Raw genomic sequence first — 20,924 nt, forward strand, 5'->3', positions numbered from 1 at the left:
AACATATTTCCCATGCTTTGCAAACATTGCATGTATTTCTTTTTTAAACTCTACTAAGGCCTCTTTTGACGAGAGAGTGAGTCAAGCCCCGTGCTTTTCTTCTGTAGTTTCCCACACACATAGAACTTCAGGATTAATTGTCATTAGGGCTATTTTTCTAGAAAAAGAGGTGCCAGAACTCACCATGAACACCTCCCTTGTTCTCTTATAAAGGCAATGGCGCCCACCTGAGAGGTTCTGGAACTGAGTCCTGGCGAGTTCCCGCTGAAAGAAAGCTCTGATTGATAACCCCCCGTTATTTCCCAACACAAACAATAACAGAACACTATTGCCTGTATGTCCTTTTCAGGCTGGCCTGTCAGAGAGAGCATCACCAAGATGGATTATAGGGATTGCAGTAATTTAGGAACATTAAAAAAGAAACAAGAAACATGGAGATGGGAGTTTAGAAATGACCCCTGGAGAATTGTGTGTGGAGCCTGACTGGCTGAAGAAGCTTGAGCAGAAACTAATTGCTGCTGTGCTTAATGTTTTTAAATTGTTGGAAGTCACCTACAGTGGCTTGGGCAACCCAATTAGATGTGTGGCATATCCATTAATTAATTAATTAAAAATAATTTATTGCTATTATTGCTGCTAATTAATATAACCACTATGTTAACTCTTGTGTGAATACAGTGGTACCTTGGTTCTCAAACAATTTGGAACCCAAACACTGCAAACCCGGAAGTAAGTGTTCTGGTTTGCAAACTTTTTTTCGGAACCCAAATGTGCTCTGTTTTGAGTGTTATGCTTCCGTTTTGAGTGCCACACTTCCATTTTGAGTGTTACACTTCCAATTTGAGTGCCATGCTTCTGTTTTGAGTCTGTCTGCTTTTGCATCTTTTTTTTTCTGTGACTGTGTGGAACCCAGTTCAGCTACTAATTGATTGATTGATTGATTGATTGTGTGACTGCAGTACATTGTTTATTGCTTTCATTTTATGGATCAATGGTCTCATTAGATAGTAAAATTCATGTTAAATTGCTGTTTTAGGGGTTGTTTTTAAAAGTCTGGAACAGATTAATCCATTTTGCATTACTTTCTATGGGAAAGCGTGCCTTGGTTTTGGAACGCTTTGGTTTTGGAACGGACTTCCGGGATGGATTAAGTTTGAGAACCAAGGTACCATATTGAACCGAAACTTATTACATGGATGTATTTTTCCAATAAAGCCCCATCATGCTGATTGAGGAGGATCACCAGAACTGGTGTGGCCAAGCAGTGTCACCAGCAGATAACTTACAGTTCGACCAGAACAGGTCATTTCCAAGAACAGAGGAAAGAGAACAGTTTGTTAACGGCACTACAAGCACTTAGCAGCAGATTTTTCAAGCTTTGATGGATTTGTTAGCTTTATCACCTGTAAGAAGGAAATAATTAGCTGCCCCACCACCTTTGCCAGCACAGACCTTACCCTGAAGTGCTGATTACCAAACGCCTCTGACTAGACACACAGCTCTGATGAGTCTATCTGGAGTCATGTGTGAGTGTGAGCCACTTAAAAAGCCATCAAGGATACAGAGTGGGCATGCCATATTAATAATAGACGAAGCCCAAAAGGAAATTAATGTTGGAAATTATTAAGACGGGAATTAAATAATAATATGTAACATCTGTATAGTGGTTTCAAGTGTTTAAAGCACTTCACATGCTTTTTTTTTAGCTGTAACACTTTCTACACTCTTGTAAGGCAGGGTTAGCCAAGGTGGGAAATGTTCTTGGACTCCCAACTCCCAGCCAGCATGGCCACTGGTCACGGATGATACTCCAACATCTGCGGGGAATCACATTGCCTGTAAGTCAGCATTATTATCTTCCATACTGCAGGTGGGCAAGTATATGAGGACATTGTTCTAAACCTGCCAGAAGACAGTGTACATTTCTCAGACGGTGCCGTCCCAAAATGGATATTGGTGGGATAGGTAGAGAAAGGGGAAATGAAAACAATTCAAAGAGTTGGAGCATCCATCATATGAGAAATGTTCAGAGCTTTATAGTTTGAGGGGAAAAGATGACTAAGGGAGGCCATGAAAGAGATTTATAACATTATCAACTATGTGGAGAGAGGAAGAGAGAGAAATTGATTTTCAAGTAGTTGTGGGACTAACAAAAAAAGAAAGTACATCTTCACACAAGTTATGGAGTCAGTTATGGAATTCACAAATATATCCGTCTGTTTCAGGAGACAATGGAGGAATGCGCCTTTGGGGGTGAAGTCAAACTGTTGGAAGGTTACAGTGCCTGCTGTAGCTGTGGAGATAGATAAAGGAGAAACGTGTTTCGTTGCAGCTGGGGCAGATGAAGGCCGTAGCGCTCCAAAAGGGGAAAGCTCTTGTCTCGTAACATCTTTTGGCAGGGGGTTGGACTGGATGGCCCTTGTGGTCTCTTCCAACTCTATGATTCTATGTGAATCTTGGAAGATATTTTTTTCCTCCTACTGTAAGACTGCAACCCTAAACAGAGTTATCAGGAAATGCACCTCACTTAACACAGTGGATATATTTCTGAATAAACATGCTTAGCAATGCACTGGATTTAACCTTACAGGGAGGATTCTTCTTCCCATTGCTCACCTCTTCTTTTCTACTTCCTTTGAGCATCACTTTGGGTTGGAGAGGCAGGTCTCTCTAACACAGGGGTTGCCAATGGGGCAGCCACGGGAAATTAGGCTTGACATAAGCATTCTGTTGTAGCCTATAAAATACTTGGTTGTGGGGTGTATGGAGTGCTCACAACAGTTTCTCTGGTTTGCAAATGTGCCCATGGGCCAAAAAAGGTTGGTGAGCCCTGCTTTAAAGATATTGGGGAGAAGGGGCAAATCTCTGAAAGATGTGCCATGGTTCACAGGATGCTCCATAAAGTAAAGTGAAAAAAGGATGCCCTTTCTAGACAACCACCTATATGCTGGGGTATGAGGGAGATAAAGAGAACAAAATACAGAAGCCGTGAGATCACACACAAAGCTGTTTAGTTTTTTTAAAAAAATGGTCAAGGTCTGGTCAAATCATGACAGAGCGATTTTATGGAGAAAATGGCAGACTTGTCGTTGCCAGAGTTTCTCTTCATTGCCATTATTATGGTGGAAATATGGAAGCATGGCTATTGTAGTGTTTTCCACAGTGGAAGAAATTAACAATTTGTTTTGGAATTCCCTGCTGGGCCATCTCTGCTAATGAACACATGTGATAGCAGTGATGAGTGCCATGACAGAACACTGATAAGATGAGGCAATTTCACACAGTAATGAGATAAGCTCTTAAAGTCAACTTATAGTTACTATGGCTTTTCTTTTCTTTTTTTTTAACCCAGCATTCTGTGGAGGAAATAAGAAATTTCCAAAGCAGTTAATTTGTGTAAGAATTCGGCTGCAGGGCTTGGTGCCATGGGCTGAAGTATGCGTTTTCATAAGGCACTTAAATAATTTCAGGGTGAAGCAAAGCTCTTAAGTCTGTGAGAGACCTACATTGTTGGAGGAATATACTTAGGAATATACTTAGCAGAAGTGTGAGGCGAATGCTGAGAAAAAGAAAGGAGGGAGGGAGGGAGGGGCAAAACAGGGAAAATCTGTATTCAAGCATGCCAGCTTATTCTAAAAGAAGTGTGCTTTGCAACGCAGTGGTGAGAGATAACACTCAACACCGCCTCTGACATGAAAGACAACATGGGGAAAATCAGTCAGAGGGAATGAGCCATAGACATTGTCTTCCTGCAAAAACCAAATGAACTTTTTGTTCCAATTTTACCTCAGGTTTGTTGCTTCATACACTCACATGCCCCTCCCTGCAAAGAATCCTGGGAATTGTAGTTTGTTATGGATGCTGGGATTGCAGCTATATGGGGGATAAATTCCAGGGTTCTTTGGGGGAGAAGTCGTGCTGTAAATGTATGGTGTATATGCTCAGCCTAAATTTTCCATTGGGAGGGAAAAACATAATGGTTTATGGCCAGCAAAGTCGTCCTGTTAGTGTAAGGACTTCTCCCTGCACAATAGGACTTTCTCTTTTCACTTCATCCCCCCAAACCAATCTGCTCCAGAGGGTTAGAGGAAAACCCAGTACAGTTTGGGGAGAACACAGGGGGACAGGAAGTCCTGTTGTTCAGGTGAAAGTCCTTTGTATCAACAGGACAACTTATCTGGATCCAACCCAATAGGGCCCCAAGTCAATGACCTCCAAGAAGTCACTCTTGCAGTTCCTTTTCCCACACCACAAACCCACCTATTAAAAAATAACAATAATCTAGGAGAGAAAATTAACTTCTGTTCTCTGTTAAAAAGCTCCCTGATTCTGCAAGTGACTGCTGTTTATCGGATGTGTACAGAAGCATATTGCCCTCCTGACTCTCAGTCGTTCCTTATCAGGCACAAAACTGTTTGACAGCTTAAAATATCAAGATACATTTGCATTTGGACAGAGAATGTACAAATAATTCAGACAGCGAGGCACTGAATTGCCTTGTTTAGATTACCCTTGAAATCATCCAGGCACCTTCAATCGGATGCTTTTTTTGGTCTACATAACAATAGACCATATATAATAAGGAGTAACTGAGTGATGTGGAGCTCAGTGGAGTGTAAACAGCTTCTCCTGCTCATTGCTGGAGCTATGGGGGAAGTTACACTCATCATCTCCATGATATATGTGGGGTTGCTACCCTATTTACCCAGAGTTGTCAGTTCTGAATGTTCAAAATGCTGGAGGCAGAAACTGAAACACCAGATTTTAATAAAAAGGCAACATTTTCCGTGTTGACATTCACACCTACTGTACACATGGATTTATGCCTCAGAAAATGCTTGTGCCTTCTGTGTTGGAAAAAAACCATGAGCTCTGTCACATGCTAGATTCTGTAAACGAGTCCTTATATCAAATGTCACAGCATTTGTTGTAAGAAAACTGGTTTTCCCAGCATGAAACCTTGGCTTGAATTCATCCTCTGCTCCAGTTATTCAGTCTACTGTAACTAACACGGCAGAACTGGGCTCCCCACTCTCTTATCTCCTTGGTCAAAATCCTGGTCCATACTCTGGTGACCTCTGTGGCCTTGGCAAATGCAGTTGTCATTTTTTACTGCATCTCACTGCTTTCTCCTTTATACCCAAACACTCCACTGCCAAAATCATGTGCCTTTATCCCTGCCCCTTCTCAAACCCATATACTGGCTCTCCTTCCCTTTCTCTTCCTAACACCAACACATTCTCTCTCTCTCTCTCTCTCTCTCTCTCTCTCTCTCTCTCTCTCTCTCTCTCACACACACACACACTCACACACACACACACACACACACACACACACACCTCTTTCTGACTCTCTCCAGCTTGCTGCTTTTCTTCTCTGTCACATCACTGCCACGCCCTACTCAAAATTCTGGCCTTTTCTTCTAACCAGCCATGAGGTGGGGCCCATTTTCCATCTCACACAGAAGCCCCTTTCCTTTGTTTCCCTTAATGGCCCGTCGCCCAGGCTATTACCTCAACATAGGAAGCTGGACTAGCTTATATTTCAACACTTGCTGGATCCAAGGGTTAGAAGGGTCTCTCATACAGCCTACTTCCTCCCCTCCAATTCATAAACAATATCCCTGCCACCTTCAGCTACCAGAAATATCAACCTCCCTCAAATTACTGCCCCCCTTTTACTACACTGTCTCCTTATTCCTTGGAACTTTTCCCCATTGTGTTGCTGCCAACCTTCCTTCACAATCTTTTCTCCTCAAAATCTGCAAACCTTTACGTCATAAGCATTTTGGCCTACTCTTTAGTCCTGATGTCCAATTAAAATGAAGTCTAAATACGTGTAAAATGTAAATCTGGATGGGTAAACTTTTGGGCTCCAACTCCCATGAGCCTCAGCTGTTGCTTGTTCTCTATTCCTCCTCAAACTGCAGTCCTCTTAGGTGAGGTTCTTTAATTAGCATCAAGACAAAGTGAGCTTTTGTGTCTACAGTCCATGTCTGCACTAGGAGGTAGGTGGTTCTGACAATGGCATCTGAGCTCAGTCAGGCCCTTTCAGAGATGTAGGTCACCTTCCAACTTTTGACACACATAAACAAGGTAAGGCACCAAAAAGAAGGAGTTAGTGGTTTACAGTGGTACCCCGCTAGACGAATGCCTCGCTAGACAAATACCTCGCTAGACGAAAGGCATTCGCTAACAGAAGGCTGTCTTGCAAGACGAATTTTTCAATGGGCTTGCCTTGCAAGACGAAAAATTTTCACGATCCCCCCCCTGTCAAACTGCTCTTCCCCCATTGGTGCTTCACAAGACAAAATTTTCGCTATAAGACAGCACTCGCAGAACGAATTAATTTCGTCTTGCGAGGCACCACTGTATTTCTATAATCAGCTGATCTGAGTTCATCAAGATCTAATCTTGTGCCATCAAAACTGGCATATTTTAAAATTAATATTTATAAACATTTTTAACAACTTAAAATGATAAAGTGCATATCAGTTAACCGGGGGGGGGGGGGGAGACATGTATTTTACCAAAACACATTTCTCAGTTTTGCAGCTCTAAGCTGAGTGTGTGTACATGCCACATTTTGGTCTGATGCACATAAAACCAGTTGAGAGACTTATCAAGTGCCAAAATAAAAATAAAAATGATAAAGTGTCTAAATCAAAGTTGTGTGGTCCCCCCCCCCCATTTGAGCCTGATGCTCAGGTCACATGGCCTTCCTGGCCCCACCTCTGATCCCCCCCCCCCAAGAAAAGTTGCTTGCACCTCCCAGCAAAGCAAGCTGTATGATGAGCCCTGTAGAACTTAGTCCCAGGGCCTCAGCCGCTGCCTCATTACAATTACACCTATATCACCTTCACACACAGCCATACATCACCCTGCTTGTCAAGAGCTCCCTTCTCTGTAGGAAATAAAGCCTTTCATGGGAATGATGCATTACCATATATTTCCCATCATCCAAGCTTTATCTGTACAGGTCCCATTACTATGGTGCACGTCATAAAGGCATTGTATTATGGAGGCAAAATTGGTTTCCTTTTTTCGGATTTGGATAACCTTTATATCCTGATAACGAGGGAGCAGCAGCCCGTTAACCTGCAATATGCCATTGAAGTCATAACCCTTTCCCTGGCTTTTGTCTCAGCTGCTATCAGATGCCTGTCATTTGTGGATAATACAGCATTCCCTTAAAACCTGGGGGCTTGGTATGCAGAGGAGGTTTCCATATGTTCGGAGGTGGGACGTAATGTCAGACTGTTTAGCCCAGTCTTGTCTACTCTGACTGAAAGCGGCAGCTCAGGGTCTCAAGCCAATCTTACCTGCCACCATGAGGTACCAAGAGCTTGAATGTGGGACCTTCTCCATACCTGTGCTCTGCCACAGCCCCTCCTTAGAGGCCTCTGCTGACAGAATGGGAACATGATGTGCTGACATCCGTATTGCTTTATTTATCTGAAATATTACTAAGCCACTCTTCACCTAGCAGTTTTAATTCCTTTCCTAGAGACCCCTAGCAGGGAATCTCATTTTCCCACAGTGGCCACACCCTGGGTCGGCATCTTCATTGATCTATTATGAACCCAAGGACTTGTTCCTGGTCTGTTACCCCCAGGGCTTTTTTTCCCCAGCCGGACCTCTCAGGTGGGCACCATTGCCATTCTAAGAGAATAAGGGAGGCATTGGGGGCACCTCTTTTTTCTAGAAAAATAGCACTGGTCACTGCCATTTCAGAGAACTAGCCCCACATTGACAAGATCCCAGTATAATCCAGCTATGCTCCCATCTAGGCACCAACCAGGCCAAGGTGGCTGCAGCATGTGCTTTCTTTTATGTTCACACCATGTTCCTTGTGCTTCAGTGACAAAGTCTTGGCTCTCCAAAGCAGGCTTTTTGTTTTAGATATTCTTTCAGCTTGCAGCACTACTGGCTCCCTTTTGACCCATTTACCTGCCCAGATTTTTTATTTTTATTTTCACAATGCCTGACCTGTAAAGCTATAAAGCTGTATACCTCTTCCCATATTCACATCCCTGTGCCCTAAGATCCTTAATGGAGGCTCTTCTCCGAGTGCCACCTCAGTATAAAGGCTATAAAGGAGGAGGCCCCTCGTGGGGATTATCTGGCACCCACATTAATAACTTTACAGTGTCAGGTAAAATGTCTTCTATTCTCCCAGGCCATTGAACATCACTGAATATCATTTTAACATTAGTCTCTGCTGATTGATGGTGGCAGGCTGGCTTTAGCTCCTATAAAAGGTGGCATTTAGGTCTTTTCTGATGTGTTAAACATTTCTGTTGCTGTGGCGGGCCTTTGTTCTATTCTTTTTATGCTGGGTTTAGATTCACTTGCTGAATTGACCACACTTCTGTTGTGCTCTGTTTTCGATCTGATGTATTGTATGTCACTTAGAGGAAATTGTTTTATGAGGTAATTAATAAATATGAATAGATAAATGGATGATGATGTAGGAGGTACAGGAAGGGGGCTGCAGCAGTCAGTAACCACCATTTTAAAAAATACCGAGCTCCTTTCTCATTGGACTCAAACCTTATCTTAAACTGCCACACAGTTTTGTATCACACCCTGCTCACTATTCACACCTCTACCATGGCTCCCGTTTCCTTTATCCAAGCCTGTGCCTTATTCTAACCTCTAAAAGGTAAAGGTAAAGGGACCCCTGACAGTCAAGTCCAGTCGCGAACAACTCTGGGGTTGCGGCGCTCATCTCGCTTTACTGGCCGAGGGAGCCAAAGTTTGTCTGCAGACAGTTTTTCCGTGTCATGTGGCCAGCATGACTAAGCTGCTTCTGGCAAAACCAGAGCAGCACACGGAAACGCCGTTTACCTTCCCGCCGGAACGGTACCTATTTATCTACCGGTACTTGCACTTTGACATGCTTTTGAACTGCTAGGTTGGCAGGAGCTGGGAGTGAGCAACAGGAGCTCACCCCGTCGCAGAGATTTGAACCGCCAACCTCCTGATCGGCAACCCCTAGGTTCAGTAGTTTAGACCACAGTGCCACCTGTGTCCCATTCTAACCTCTGCTGTTATCTAAAAGCGCCATTCAAAAGCCAGCCTTCTGTGTTGCTTCCTTCCCCCCCCAACCTGACTTCATGCAAATCCTCCAACCAGGTGTGTGTGATGACAACCTTGCATGTTTATGTATATAGGAAGACGTTGTCCCATATTTAGCAGCTGGCTTAGGTTTTATGGAAAGTTATCTCAAGTTCCAAAGGTTTGTGAAGCTCTGTGCTCCTCCACACTTCCGCTTGTCCCACTGCTTTACCCCAAGGAAAACCTGCTCTTTGCTGCTGAATCGGGCTCTCTGTAAATTAATAATTGCTCTGATTCAGTAGTAAAGAGTGGGTTTTCCTGGGGAAAGCAGTGAGGCAAATGGAAAACTGCTTGGACTCATGCCTTAGAAAGCACAGGACAAGCAGAAATCCCATCAGACCCGTGCTTTCTAGGCACAGGACTTGCAGAAGTGTGGATGAGCCCTCTCATTCTACAATGCATTCTGGTTTTGCCACAGCTATCCCTTCTGGGGGTTTCTCTTCAGCAACACCAGTGTAATTACTAAATACATGAGCATGCAACACATTAAGCTGAAGTGGTGGTGGGAGGAAGAGAAGCAGGCAAGACTGGGGCGAGAGACAAGTTTACATCTCGAGGCACCTTACACCTGCTTCAGCTCATTCCAATTTATTGGCAATATCCTCTTTTTCAGAGCTAACTGCGTTTAATCAACAATCTTAAATTGCCTTTTCACATCCAAGGGAGACTTTGGGGAGCACTGCTTTTAAAAACAATAATATGCGGAGAATGTTGGATAAAGAAAAAGGCCCACGTCTGTTTATGGATGTAGGCCGGAATCCTGCTTTGAAGAGAGCCTGGGGAAGCAAGCAAGTTACAGAACTGTGTAACCGTGTGAGGGAGATTTATGCCCTGCTATATAGAGTATTTCACAATTACCTAAACAATCAAGTTCTGGCCTCCAGTATTTCAGAAGTACAGCACATTAGATGAGCCTGCAGCCAGCCTGGATGATTCTCCATATAGATGCAGTGTAATTTATTGCAGCCTTCCGGGCCTGATTCTGTACCCCAGCACTTTGCTACTGGAGAATGAATGGGACAAATATTTCAACGTCCATATTCTGAACTAGGGATGTGATTAGTACCCTGGCCTGGGAGCCTGGCTCCCACTATCAGTTTTGCTGTGCCAGTGTGCCCCCACCCGAAAACCCAGCACCTGGTCTATGGTAGACCCCACTTACAGTTGCCGGAAAAGCAAACAGTAAACCCAATTCTCCCATCTCCCTCCATTGGTTCTCTTTAAAACAAATAAATTTAATTGTTTCATATTCTGCTCTTCCTCCCAAAGGGGTCCAGGGCGGCAAACCACAAGTGATAAAACAACAGAACCATCATAAGTGCAGTTCCAATACAGATGCAGACTAGGAAAGGTCTCAGCTTAAAAGGCTTGTTGAACAAGGAAGGGGTGCTGAAAAGACAGCAGAGATGGTGCCTGTCTAATATTCAAGGGGAAGGGATTCCAAAGGGTAGGTGTTTCCATACTAAACCCCAATTCCTACCTTGTGCAGAAGGAAGCTCCTGATAAGAGGGCCTTATTGGTAGTGGTGCCCATCCTGTGGAACTCCTTCCATCAGATGTCAAGGAAATGAACAACTATCTTGACTTTTAGAAGACATCTGTATGGGGAAATGTCTAATGTCTAATGTTTTACCATTTTTTATGTGCTGTAAGCTCCCAGAGTGGCTGGGGAAACCCAGTAAGATGGGCGAGGTATAACAACAAAACAACAACATCTGCTGGAAGCCTTTGGCTGCAGAGCCCACAGGTCAACTGGCAAACTGCATGGGGCTATAGAAACCAAAACCAGCATAGAACCAGATTTAGGGTGGTGCTGGCAGGGCCAAGCCAAGGAGGCCAAAATTGAGAAGATCCATTTGGGGTAGCCAAATTTTGGCCTTGTTTGGGGCGCCATATTACCGAAGTCCACCCCTGACCAGCACCTCAAACTTGGCCCAGTAACAAAAGATTTACATATTGTATTGATAAATACAGCTTTTGTGCTGGCTGTGCTCAGCCACTAGATTTTTCAAGAACTGACAAGTCAAGCTTCACTACAAAACAAGGTCATTAGCTTCATGAAAGGCATTACAAATTCACGTGTGGACTTCTGTAAAAATAAAGGGAAAGTGGGGGCGGGGAGGAGGGAGTTCCTTGACTGAAGGCTGCTATGTTACGAGCTCTGAGTGTTTACGAGGTATCAGTTTAGTTGTGGAAGCAAGCATTTGTGTCGCCATAGCTAAGCCAGATGAGGGTCTGATGTTGTTGGGCTTTAACTTCCACCAACTCGATCACTGACCATGTTGCTGCAGCCGATAGTAGTTTGATATTCTCTTAACATCTAGAGGGCACCATCTGGCTAAAATTTGAATCAGATCACTCACCTTTAAATAGCAGTGTGTAGATTTCAAAATAAAAATGCTGGACTATCCGAACCGTTATCTATATAGTTTGTTCCAGATAGAACAGACGTGCTCCAGAAAGATCTCGTGGTATCTTCATGGTGACTTGAGGGATTCCCCCTTCTCTTACTGCATGTGCCAGACTGTGGCATAGAGGGCCCAGCATTTGGATCTCAGCAAAACTTTAATTTATACCTGTATGACATTTCCACTGCTAAATATGAATGTATTGACAATTTAAAAATCGCTTGAGGCCTTCTTCTTCAGTTCAGTGTTAAATCGTTGCTTCTGCTTTGGGAGTAGTGGCATTAAACAGTTGCCAAGTTGCCTGCAACTTCTTTCTTCCCCTCACATTGTCGCACAGCATGACTCCATTCCAACAGCCACAAATTCCCATCCTCTCAGAAATCTCAGAAATGAGCTGCAAGCTCATTTGGCCGGCAGATGGCAGAGTTGTTCCTTCAGCTTGGAGAGCTTTGATCATTCCAGCCACTGTATTGTCCTGGCAGCGTCAGGGAGGAAGAAGGTCTTTAGCTGCAGTGCAGGCAACTCCACTATGAAAATATCCTTCTTATTTATTTGTTGTCCAGACTTTGGCTTCTTATGTAATGCGCTCCTGGCACCGCACACGCCATTTGTCACAGCAGCTGGGGCTTGCGGTCAAGGAAGTGTGTTGATGTAAAGTGAAGCTGCTCAGTCTGCAAAAATGTGCAGGTGTCTAGAGGGAATCACATATACATGCTACATGGGGGCACACGACAGAAGACAAATTTGCATACAAAAAATGTGCTGCCATCAGCAGGGCAGCAAAACACTGCAGTGTGGAGTGCTTCTGTTCAGCATCCTAGTCATTCCATCCCTAAACCTGTTTTCCAGTTGCTCTCCTGCTGTCAGTGTTCCATGACCACTGAGCATACCTTTAAAAATAATAATTTTTAAATTAATTTTCCAATATTTACCCAGTTTTGCCAATTATACAGATTCCAATTAATATCAAAATAATTCCAATTATTTCCAGATTTATACAAATTAATCAGTGGTTTGCTGTGCTCCTTGATCAATGTTTTTTGTCGTTCTTATATTGCTGTGGGTCATATTTTTTATTAACATCTAATTACATTTCAGTTGGTATATTAATCATTAAGATAACAGCTGCACTTTTAGCGATTACTATTCATGCTAATACCTTATCTAACTCTCCATAGGATTTCAAATGAGGTGCTCTAATTCTTTTCCTTTTCTCTGCGTGTGTCAGTCAGGGAGTGGGTGGTGCTGTGGTCTAAACCACCTTTAGTTTGCTGATCAGAAGGTCGGTGGTTCAAATCCGCATGATGGAGTGAGCTCCAATTGCTCTGTCCCAGCTTCTGTCAACCTAGCAGTTCGAAAGCACACCAGTGCAAGAAGATAAATAGGTAAACGGTGTTTCCCTGTGCTCTTGTTTCCGTCACGTTGTTCTGTTGTGCCAGAAGCGGTTTAGTCATGCTGGCCACATGACCCGGAAAGCTGTATGTGGACAAACGCCGGCTCCCTCGGCCTGAAGTGAGAGGAGCCTGTTGAGGTCTTCTTGGGTTTGGGTGGTGCCTTTTGGGGATCCCTAAACCATAGCACTGAACAATCTTAGTATGGGTAACAGAGGGAATGATAATGTATTTTTAATCTCTGTTGGAAGCTGCCCAAAGTGGTTGGGGAAACCCAGTCAGATGGGCGGGTACAAATAATATAATTATAATTAGGAAAAGGAACTCCCTAGATACCTGGAAACTCTCTTCAAACTTGTTTGAAAAATATTTTGTTACCTGCAACCTCTCTCTCAAGGAAAGCAATCAGCCTTGGGCCAGCGCTGAACACCATTCAGTTGCAGCTCGCTTATTCTGAGCAGTTGCTCTTTCATGCCAAATAACGCAGTTTCAGGACAAATCTATATATACAGATAATCATGCAGTTGCCAGCTCCTAGGAATGTATCATTTTAGATGGCAGGTGCGGGAACCAAATGTTCATGTTCCCTCGCCTCAAAATCTCTCTGCTCTTCCTCCTTATCAAATGCTATTTTCCCAACACAAATAGTGTCTTGTTTTAAGGTGGGGAGAATTTAAACATATGATACCCAGTCTGCTGGAACCTAATGCGATTGGCTCTTGTCAAAGTTCATTCACAGTTCTCGACATTACTGCAGGGGTGATTTAGCAGAATTTAACCTTTCCCTTTCTCTCTTTAACCAATAGAATCCCAACAGTCCAGTGATGTGTTGAATCTATAAAGGCAGAGGGCCTTCTCAGTAGTGGCGCCCGCCCTGTGGAACGCCCTCCCATCAGATGTCCAGGAAATAAACAACTACCTGATGTTTACAAGACTTCTGAAGGCAGTTCTGTATTGGGAAGTTTTTAATGACTGATGTTTTAATGTATTTTTAATCTTTTGTTGGAAGCCACCCAGAATGGCTGGGGAAACCCAGCCAGATGGGCGGGGTATAAATAAATTGTTGTTGTCGTCGTCGTCAGACAAAAAAGGAAGAGTGTTTTTGTGGGTTTGGAAAACACATTTGAGATTTCCCCAATTTTGCATATAGTTTCACTTTGTTTGTAAAATTAAAGATTGCTTCTCTGTTTAGGGCATCATATTCTAATATGCTCTTGAATGACATATCTGCTCCTTTTGGGGTAATGAAAAGTAGTATTCCTGCCACTTGTAAATTGGGGCTAAGGAAGAGCATATTCTTGCCCCTCCCCCTTAATCCAATTTTCACAACCAACTATATCTCTGAATATAAAAGGAGCTAACTATATTTCATTGCTTTGACTGGGGGGAAAGAAATTGTCAATTTTATAATGGGATGGCATTTTTTGATAAATGTTTTCATATTCACAGATGGGCCTGTAACAGCCACTTCCCTAAGCAGTTAATGTCTGCAGATTCAAACAGCTATGTGTTCATTACAATGAAACTAATGAGGGTGTATTTTTCAGAGAAAAACCTCTATTCACATCTGGCATATTCCATGGTGATATTGTTGAACAGGTCCAATCATAGTTATCTTTGGGCAATCTTTTCAACAGAGGGTAGCTGGGAAAGAACATTTTACCATAGCTTTTAGGCTGAAAGATGAGTAATTTGTCCAGAATATTATCTGATTTTGGATATGTAGCCAATGAAACGTGTGCTTTCTATCAGTGAAACCCAAATTATATCCTTGAATACAATATGGGGCCCCATCTGCACCACACATTCAAAGCATGATTGTCATTTTAGACACCATGGCTCCCCCCACAAAATCCTTGGAGCTGTGAGAACTCAGTTCCCCTCACAAAGCTTTGTACAATTCCCAGATCTCTCTGGTAAGAGGGATTGTTAAATCACTCTGGGAATTGTAGTTCTGTGAGGCATCTCCGCACCTCTCTTAGCACCCTTAACAAACTACCGTCCCCAGGATTCCTTGGGGGAAACCATGACTGTTTAAAGTGGTATGATAAGGCTTTAAATGTCCAGTGCAGTTAGGGGCCTGGGTCTTAAATCTGGGGAGCACAATAGCGCTTGTAATCTGTAATTCAAAACCTAGTACAGAAAACTGTTTTGGATAATCCCTGCCAACCTATGCTGGAAGTAGTAACGCAAGCACATTTGTGTATTTTAAATTCCTGCCTCATGATCCAAGTTATGAGGGGGGATATATTGCCCAAGTTGCGCATTAACAAACAAATTTCAAATGTGGTAGTGAAAAGGAGGGTCACAAAATAGAACAGAGGAAGGCAAAAGTAACATGAGCTGCATGTTCCTGAGTTTACTACCTTGATGGAACAAACCAGGGCTTACCAAACTTGGGTCTCCAGCTGTTTTGGGACTACAATTCCCATCATACCTGACCACTGGTCCTACTAGCTTGGGATGATGGGAGTTGTAGTCCAAAAACAGTTGGAGACCCAAGTTTGGGAAACCCTGGATCAGACCAAGGATACACAATTTCACTTCAGCACTGAGTCACCCATGTATCACAAGCTCTAATATACTCAAAACAAAAGTTGCTTTGGCAGAAGTTTGGGGTGGAAAGCATCTGTGAAAGAGAGAGATACCTAGCTGGATACCTAGCCTCATTACTAGCATGCAGTGTTTTTGTATGACAATTCAAGCAGAGCAACTGTCACCAGTCCTAGCTGAATCCCAGCCCATCCGGGGCTGCACAGCAAGAAACAGAATTATTCCTAGGAGAGTAAGCTGTCTTTGCAACAGTGACAATCAAGACTTGCAAGGAATGTTACTTGCTCATGATAAAAATGTCGTTTCTTGCAGAGGGGGCATTAACTATAATTCTGCTGTGATGTTTTCATACTGCAGATTTCTCCCTGAACCCGAAACACTGTTGTTTCAGTCACCAATGGTTGAAATGGTAGAATGTATCAGTTCGTGGCTTTTCTCAAACTGCAGAGGTGATAATTCCCCACGGAGGCACAAACTGTTGCTAGGGAAAGCTGGTTTCATGCATAAGCATTGTTTGGTACTTTGTTGTTCTATATAAGACAAGAACTTCACATTTATGAAAATGTAATAAAGAAGTACAGCTCCCAATACAAAAGCAGGATCAACCATATCAAAAACTTAAAATGATTCAATTTAGTAAGAATTCATAAATTGTATCCTAGCAGAAGACAAGAAATCTGCAAGAGTGCTTTGCAAACTTTTAAGTCTTCAGCAAACACTTTCCACATTTAATTTGTCTGCCAAGCTGTAGCTGTCATTGAAACCCTGGGCACTGCAGATTCTTGGAAGAGGTCTTGGGAACACACTCAATTCACAAGAAGGTCAATTCACAAGAATGTCTCTTCTGCCTCATCGTCTATATATGTATACTGTACTGAAATTGTGCCCCATAGCAGGGGTGTGCAAAATGTAGATCTGGATCTCTGGGAAATCCGTGGGGACTTCGCAGTGTATCAGCCAAAGATTCCGACATCCAAATGCATAACAAAAGCTGCAACAATATGACCCTCCCCATAAATTGTACTAGTGAAATGGAAAACCATGGGGTCACAAGGAATTAAAGTTCATGTGGAAGGACTGTGTGTGAGCTTCCTACTCGCCAATCTCCTATGGCTGTATTTGGCAGAAGATGGGTGCTGTGCTGGTGAACAAGCTTTCTTCTCAGATGCTGGCTTGCCATTTCTAATCTTCCAAGACTGAGAGCCTACTCTCTTCTCTTGTGTTTGACAACTGTTCCTTTGTTTTGCTTGCAGTATCTTCCAATGGAACCATGTCTCATCCTGGTTTTCAGTTGAGCAAGTGGGTCTGTGTGTGTGTGTAGTCGTACCTTGGAAGTCGAATGGAATCTGTTCTAGAAGTCCATTCGACTTCCAAAATGTTCAAAAACGAAGCGCGGCTTGTGATTGGCTGCAGGAAGCCCCGCCAGATGTTTGGCTTCCAAAAATTGTTTGAAAACTGGAACACTCACTTCTGGGTTTCAATCGTTCTGAAGCCAATTTGTTCAGGAGCCAAGGCGTTTGAGATCCAAGGTACAACTGTATATAATTCCCCAGCCCAGAGTGGCTGGGGAAATCCAGCCAGATGGGCGGGGTACAAATAATAATGATGATGATGATAATTATTATTATTATTATTATTGCTAGAATGAAACTCCCCTGTTGCACCTTCTCCCTTTTTTCCCTAAGGAGTTAACACACATAGTTAATACACTAGCCTGCACAATCCTGTGGCAAGCCTTTCCAGCTCAGAAGAAATGGAATCAATTAGCCGTACAAGGATCTCATTAGAGACGAGCTTTTTTGAAGTGGGGACACAAAAGCTACGGTCTGTGTCAACTGTAGTAAGACTGCCATCAAAACACAGACAAAAGGAGCGTTATCAAAAGAGTTTCAGCACCCTGCTGGCTCAAAGAGACATTTGGCTGCAGAATATTTGTCTGCTTTTCCAGAGGGTTTGGATGCAAAGGTCAGCTCCGCTGGGTGAGCTGCCAACAATTTGCTGTAGGCAAATCAACTCACCTTGCAGGAATGTGTGGGCCATCTTTGTAACCACGGAGAATTTTTTTTTATTAAAAAACCATGTTTAAAGACATACAGCAGTTTATTTCCTGCATCTGCTCCAAGTTTCTATCTTGGGGTGGAAATACTGTCAGAGAAAGAATGCTTCGATGTCTCACTGACCTGATTCACTAAAGGCTGTTGCCATGTTCCAATGTAGTGGCAACTCCAGCAGCTGATAAGGTTACACCTGTGTGATTGGAGTCTCCTATCTTTCTCAGCCAGTGTGACATTTTAATGCATACCGAAAGGGAAGCCTGAAAACCAGAGATACTCCTTTGACCTGCGGAAGCAGGATTACTGCTAGCACATATGGAGCTACAGTATTTAGAAACAAGTCGGTCTAAAAGATCACTGTTGAAAGGTAAGCAAATTAAAATGCAACCCTATGCATCAGGGATGGGGGACATTTTCCAGCACCAGGTCTAATGCATTTCCTTCTAGGCAACCTTTCAAGAGCCACAACTTTGTGGAACAACTCATATAAATGCTACTTTCGCACAGCAGGCTTGTTTCTATATGCAAATGCACACCTCCATCTCTAGCTTCTAGCCACCAGGGGAAGCAGGAGGCATTAGCAGACCTCAAGGATGCGTTTCAGCCAAGGAAAAACATTCAAGGAGGGTGTGAAGCCAGGCCAGTAGGGGATATGGTTAGGGAGTCCCAGGGGCTTGGAGTATCACATTCAGACCCCCCCAACCAGAGGTTCTCCACCCTGCCTCCACAGTAGCACGACCCACTGCATTGGACTGAAGTCTGAATCCATTAATTTGAAGGTCCATTTGCACCTGAATGAAATAAGCCGGCAAAGGAATACCCAGGATTATTATTATTATTATTTTAATTTGTATACGGCCTTATACCCGCAGTCTCAGGGCGGTTCACGGCATAAAACCACAATATAAAAACGCATAGCTTAGTGTGCTCCAGATTCCAGAGGCAGCCAATGGAGATGGACTCTCCACCTCAAAAGATCCTGTGGTAGACCCGAACCAAGATGTAGCCTAAGGAAGAATTCTTTGCAGACCACCCTAATGAATGGTGCAACAGACTCCAATTTTTGAGAGCGACCTGGGCAAAGGGCCCTTTTGGTGGTGCCAGTGGGCCTGGCTGAACATACCTGCTAAGGGTGGTAGCACTCTGAGCAGTGCTAGGTGGCTGGGTCTAGTCACACCTCCACATAGCCAACAATCCTTAGGAGTAATGCCAGATTGGAGCACTGTGGGATATTAAAACGGTGGCTAGATCTGGCAGCCTGTCACTGCTTAGAATGCTGGGCCAGAAAAACAACAACAGGGAAGTCCTAGACATGGGTCATCAGCAGTAGTCCCTGCAATGGTTCTGGTAGATGTTTGATGCCGACACCAGCCTTTGAAACCTGTCTGTTGCTCTGAGGTTGGGAGTTTCAATGAGGAACCAGAATTCATAGCTTCATCATGTCTTAGACTGAGGTCTAAGACTCCTCAGTCATTTGTCAGTTTTCAGCAGAAGGCAGAAGAGCAGGTGGAGGCTGCTCAGTGATGCTACAGTTCCAGGCAGAGTGCTGCCTCTTCAAATTCTTGGATTTGTGACATAAAAAGCCCCCATACTGTGGCAAAGTCTCTGGGACAGGGAGAGCTACATCTGTATACCAACATGGTGGACATCCTTCCAAAACAGCTCAACCAAACAACTGCTCATTGACCTACCTGGGTAGCCACTGCTGGACTTGTGCTATAGATCAGCCCCTTCCACTTTGCAAGCTCAGTTTGCTGCAGCAGGAGAGGGTGGAGGGATCCTGCTACACAACCATCACCCAACAGCTAGGGGATTTCTCTTAGTTACTGCCATCCTCTCGGCACATTTGTGATGTCACCACTGCCTTGGTTACATACGAATAAGTGTGCCTGAGGAGGATGTGCACATGAGAGAGAACGCGAGGACAGACACAGACAGAATCTCTCTGAATTCTAGAGTTGTAAGCCAAGGCCCATGGCATTCGTCTTGTTTTGTTTTGCAATGGGATACGGAACAGTTTTCCACCTTTTACCTTCTTCTGTCTCTCCCTCCCTCCGCCTTTCTCATCCTATAACAGCAGATGCAGCAAACAGCTTCTTCTGTTTCCATGGGGCTTCCCAATGCTATTCGTGGAAAAGCACACATCCTGAATATAGGGAGTTACCTCTGTAGGAGACACATAGCAGGCCCTCTGCTCAAACCAGAAATCTCCTGGTTTGAGCAGAGGGACTGATGTGTTGGTGATGGCAGCAGTGGCTCCAACTTGTGCAGAATAGGTTCAGAGGGTGGTTCCTTGAGCTTGGCCTCCATGGAGACAGCTGCCAACACAGCCACTCCATGCTAAAATTGAGCAGCAGTCAGCTCGAGTGGCGGGGCTACTATAGGCAGAGAAGACATGCCCCTCTCCAAGCCTTGTCCCACATCCCTTAAACTGTAAGTGGCCTTTTATTCTTGCAGTTTAAATGATCTAATGTGGAGAGATGAGATCATGGAGGGACGTGTCTGAGGAGACACACCCTCAGGGAGACTCATCCAATCCCTGCTTGAAACTGAAGGAAAGCAGACAGCAGATCTCAAGTTTCCTTCCTTCCAGCCTAATTCTCAAGCCCAGCTGGTGAAGGAGTTCGGAGGTGCCCAGTTCACTAGTCTCTGCTGCCAACACCCAGAGGCAAGAGGCACACACAACCCTCATTCCCCATCATATTTCATTTGCAGGGAGAGGTGTTTATATTTTGGGGCTTTGAAAAAACGTATTTTGAATTTTCTCTCTCTGCACCCTGTCTCCATGCCTGCAACACACTCAATTTTCAGAATGCAGGGGACGATGGAGAACACTGAAGCAGGGGAAACAAACATTTCCCAACACCAATCTAAGCCGTGGAGGACGTTGAGAGCAGCCGTGCCAGATTAAGAAACGTGCGCCGGCCTGTCAGCTTGCTCAGCTGAACTGGAAATCAGGCCACTATAGAGCATTGCACAGCAGGTTCCCTCCCTCAGTCATGACAGCTGGACTGTGCAGCCTGTGGGGAAGGGCCAGATCCAAATGGCAGAGCATCTGCTTTACATGTAGAAGTTCCTGGGTTCAATCCTTGGCATCTCCAGGGTGGGCTGAGAGAGAACCGTGCCTGAAAGCCCGATGACTAAGTTTTACCACTAGCCCCATTGAAATTTATGAGCATGACTAAGTGAGGTCCGTTCCTTTCAGTTGCTCTATCCTGAGCAAGACTTAGTTGAGTGCCACCCTATGTTCTCGCTGGCTGTGTGCTGCTATGAGTGACACAGCTCGGGGGCTGGCTTTACTCTCGAGATATCTCTGCAATCAACAAGGGTGTCTGAATTTAAACAAACAGCAAAAATAATATGGGCAATTTTCTCCGGTAATGAAACTGAACACCCCACC

This window comes from Lacerta agilis, chromosome 5, assembly GCF_009819535.1.
Source record: "Lacerta agilis isolate rLacAgi1 chromosome 5, rLacAgi1.pri, whole genome shotgun sequence".
Taxonomy (NCBI): Eukaryota; Metazoa; Chordata; class Lepidosauria; order Squamata; family Lacertidae; genus Lacerta; species Lacerta agilis.